This window comes from Octopus bimaculoides, chromosome 13, assembly GCF_001194135.2.
Source record: "Octopus bimaculoides isolate UCB-OBI-ISO-001 chromosome 13, ASM119413v2, whole genome shotgun sequence".
Lineage (NCBI taxonomy): Eukaryota > Metazoa > Mollusca > Cephalopoda > Octopoda > Octopodidae > Octopus > Octopus bimaculoides.
Genome location: NC_068993.1, coordinates 43,993,929 through 43,999,196, shown reverse-complemented (window position 1 = coordinate 43,999,196; position 5,268 = coordinate 43,993,929).

Genomic DNA, 5,268 nt, shown 5'->3' with positions numbered 1-5,268 from the left:
ATGTATTCATGTGTATATATATATGTATACATACATACATACATACATACATACATACATACATACATACATACATACATACATACATACAAGCAAATATGGTTAATAAAACTAGCCTTTAGAGTTACAGAAATCCATTTAAAAAGCTTTTCAGTTTTGGCCCGATCTCTTTCACTCGATGTTCTGTAATTCTTTTATTCATCGAACGAAAACTGCGGTCATATATGTTTGTAGGTGTGTATGTATGTGTGTGTGTAGTTACATATTACATAAATGAACTGGATACATGTAGATATATATATGCGTGTGTGTGAGTGTGGGTGTGCTGTATAGGTGTGTGTTCGTGCGCACACATGTAATGATTATCTAAACCATTACATCATTTTGCATTATTACTCTAGCCACAGGTTAGTATTCCAATATAATTTGTCCACTTATGATCACAATTTTCCGCTCGGATAGCTATCAGAATTGTTTGAATAGTCCAAGGATATATCCACACATGCACAAAACACATATACACGCACTTACTGAACATCCACAGAGATTGAAAATATATGGATCTTCTTTCGGTTCGAAGTTGAATATACCAGTTCTTTGTTCAACAAAACTACCTATGCATTAGACTACTGCAGAAGTAGTTGAGTATTCCTGAGTCTACAGTACTCAGACACTCAAACAAAATTGACGTGACATAATGAAACTGGCCTTCCGTTTGTTTCCAGTTTCTTTTTTGTTTTTTTCTTTTTTTCTTTAGTTGCAAGTACTGTCAATTCACATGCAAGTATACTGACTCTCCTCTAACTTCATGGTTTTGTGGGTCAATGTCCAAGTGTCAGTCTGGAAAAGCTGAGGTCTTCAGAAAGCATGCACATTATAAATACAATCTATAAATCGAACAATAATTTCATGCGAAACTTCTCTAAAGTTTAAAATGTGAATTTTCTTTTATCTCCATTCCAACGATGGAGCTTTGTATCTTTCTTAAAAAACCAACTCCCTCTTTTCAGGAAGATTTCAAAGGATTTAAAGCAGAAGAGAACACACGCGCACGCGCGCACACACACACACACACACACACACACACACACACACACGCACACACACATACACGTACGCACATACATGCACATACATATACATGAATGTATGTACGTACAAATATACGTATATACTTATGCACATATATATGTCCATACATGCGTAAGAATCTAAGTTCGTATAGTTTCTACGATAAAGAACAGATGCCAGTTTAACAGATGGAATTTTACAAATGAAAAATAGCTACGTGTGCATCAGATTCCCTCTCTCATTCTTACATAATACACTACTTTGTGGTAAAATATGATCAAGCAACTGAGCTTGCATGACAATGCAGGAAATCGCCAAAGTGACTGAAGGGACCTCCAGATCTCATAGCACCATCTAATATGATGGGTGACCAAGACATAGAGCATCATACAAGGTGTGTGCCCTGCATCACGACTTCTAGCCCAACATGCCAGTATGTTACTACCTGCACTAATTATCAGCAATGGTCTGCCGCCACCAACTTGGAAACTGTGGAAATGACGGTTACTTATTTCTTTTATGCCTGATTTGATGAATTTCAGACATGCTACTGATCATACATGCACTGTACACATTATCGGATGGGAATTTCATTTATTTTTTGCATATCTGTCTTCGCATAGATACTAAAATCAATGTTTGCAAGCTCCCAACTCCTCTTTATGACGCAGAAACTCGCACAGTGTACCAATCCTATGCTAAAATGCTTAAATCATATCCATATGTTTTGTCTAAGGAATATATGAAACATAATGTGGCAGGATAAAATTCGTAATACAGAGGTTCTCAGATATGCCGATACTACATGTTTCTTTGCTAAAATCAAGCAAATCCAGCTGTGTTGGAATGAATATGTGGTTAGAACACCTGATTGCAGACTGCTAAAATCAATCTTCTATTCTGAGCTAGCAAATGCAAGGAGAAATTACGGTGCGCCTCATAAACGATTCAAAGATGCACGAAAGCCACCTTGTAGGTCTTAAAGATAACCAAAATCCATAAAAGGAGGTAAGCACCAGTGTTTCAAATGCTTATGAATCATTTATGAATCTCTGTACCAGAGGCCAAAAGAGAAACTTGCAAATTACACTATAAAAACTAAGGTGTGAGATGCTTTGGTACAACCGTTTTGGCGCTGTGTATTTGGTACCACTGATTCGATGCTGACTTATTTGACACTAAACATTTTATTGCTTCTCTCGTTGTCTCTCTACCTACTGACCTGCCTCCGTCCTTTCCTCCTTCTTTTTATATGTGTGGGTATATCCTGTATGAAGGGAGACAAGGAGGTGATGTCAATTACATTCAATGAATAAAATGTACTTTCCCATGCCCCTTCTCTATCTATCTATCTATTTATCTATCTATCTATCTATCTATCTATCTATCTATCTATCTATCTATCAATCTTTCTCTCCCTCATTCTTTCGTGTGTGCACATGTGTGGTTTGTGTGCGCGTGTATGTCTGTGTATGTGTGTGCGTGTGCGTGTTTGTGTATTTGCCTTCAGCGCCAAAAAGTAGTCTCTAAAACAGGCTGAATAACCAGTCAGCTGTTGTAAATTAGCATGCAGTCAACTGCGCCCAGTCATCTCATTCTGTCAAAACAATGGTATGAGTAAACATCATTACCCATTCTGAGACAAATATTTCTCTATCAGAGATTTTCTCTCTTATAGTAGAGTACACTTCTGTTTTCTTCTTTTTCATTTAACTTATTTATTTATCCATTAAATTTTATTTTATTATATTTATTTACTTTTTCTGCAGCTGGTATATCATTATCACATAACATGACGGACGACCTATCATACATATATATATATATATATAAAGAGAGAGAGAGAGACATAGATAGATAGAGAGATCTTTCCATCTATGTATGTATCTATTTTCTATCTTTGTTTATGTGTGTGTGAGTGTAGGAGGTAGGTACAAAACTTCATACACTTGTACGTATATATGCATGTACGTAAGTATGTATCAATATATTATGCATGTATGTCATGTGAATTAAGATTGCGTGTATCAATCCCATGAAACGAAATAATAAGATCTGTAATACACAGTTGTACACGCGGATGAAAGAAAAAAAAGCAAGAGGTGGAGGGTGAGAAGATGGAGGTATAGAAAGAAATAAGCCTGACTGAGAAAGTGAGAAAAAAGACAGTATACAGTTCAAGTACACATACATGAAACCTGTGTAACATGCTAACCGGCAAACAGATGTGTGTGTGTGTGTGTGTGTGTGTGTGTGTGTGTGTGTGTGTGTGTGTGTGTGTGTGTGTGTGTGTGTGTGTGTGTGTATGTGTGTGTGTGTGTATGTGTGTGTGTGTGTGTGTGTGTGAGCACTCGCGCCTATGTGTAAATACGAGGTACCAAGTACTTTACGTATTTGTATTTGTTTCCTTAAATGTTTTATTTGACCACACACGCTCGTTACTTTTCTATTCTTTACTGGTATCTACTAAAGAGGCAGTTGAGGTGGAAAGAAAACGTGGTAACTTACGGCTTTTAGTTCTTTCTCCCCCATATTTCTACGTGTCTTTATCGTTTTTACCCTACACCTCTTTTTTGTGACAGATGTAAAATGAGGAGAAAATAAGCAAAGAAAAGCATGTAATAACAAAAGAGAGTGAATGTGGTTTTCAGGATGAAAAGTCGATGGGTGATAAAGAGAATCGGTGAAGCAGAAAGTGAGAAAGGTAGCGTGTAAGAAATAAGAAAAGAGAAAAAGACAGTGTTTCAGAATAAAGAAAAGAGAAAAGGCCTCAATTTCCTGTCAAGAACAAAGGATAGTTTGACAGGAAATTGATGCCTTTTCTCTTTTCTTAATTCTGACACACCATCTCTTTCACTTTATCTTTGAGTTACAAATCACAATAAAGGCCTAACAGCATCGAAGATTGAGATCTACCTAATGAGCAATGAATGTTTGTCTCATGGTTATAGGAAGTAGATAAACTGTGCATGGACAACTTCTGCATAGATATGCATTAGATTAGAATAATAATTAATTTTATTCTGATGTACTATTTTTATATAATACAATACTGACATTAAAAGAAAAACGAATAGTACTAGAAGAAAACACCTTCAGATTTGATAATCAGATATACAGTCAGATAAAGAGTACGGCTATGTGTACGGCTTAGGGTACGGCTATGCGTACAGCTATGGGACAAAATTCACATCAGAGAATAAAACAGAATTCTCCATAAAAGAATATGGAGATAGCAGATGGGGAATATGCAACAACAACAATAATTTCAAATATATAGATGGGGACACCCACATAAGAGTTAAGAGTGGATTCTCGTTCAACGTAAATGCAAATATGAACTGCCAGACACAAAATCTCATCTACTGCATTGCTTGCCCCAAATTCAAGGGGAATTATATTGATGATGACAATGATTCCCTTTGCCAGCGCACAAGAATCAATAGACAGCAAATCCGACAAGAAGAACTACAGAAATATGTGGAGAAGGAAAATTCAAGATTTTCCCCTTCTATAAATGCTCAAGGAACGACCCAAACTTCCGAATGACACTGGAACTATATTTCATAAAGAAGTTCTCACCGAAATTAAGGGGTTGATTTGGAAATATGTGGATAAGGAAAATTCAAGGTACGCAGATCATATTTATGATTTTTTAAAGAAATTCAGATCGTGTTTATAATTGAGAAACATTTTCCCACACTTAAACTTTATTTCAGATTGTATTTAAAGTCATACCTATTCTTACTTTAAAATCACTCTTTTAAAAACATAGCCATACACGGCTAAATCAAAAACAACATCTGTAATTCTAATATAAAAAAAATTGACCACATCCATACAACCATTCTCTTTCCCTTGCATTAATGAATACAAGAGAATTTTAAAACAGCAAGATCTTGAAATGTAATTATAATTCTTACGAGAGAAAATTAAAAACCTCAACCACTTTAATACAAAAAAATTCCTTTCCTTCCCCACCCAAAATGTCACTAAAGAGGGAAAAACAACATATTAAATATTAACAAAAGTCACGCCTCCTTTACCACCCCTTCCTCCTCTCTCATCCCTGCATCTTCCTTTCTAATTTGTTCTTTTCTTACCCACACTCTCTCCCATTGTGACTACCTTATTATTCTCAATATACAATATCTGTATATCACTTCAAAAATTCTCGATATATATATATATATATAT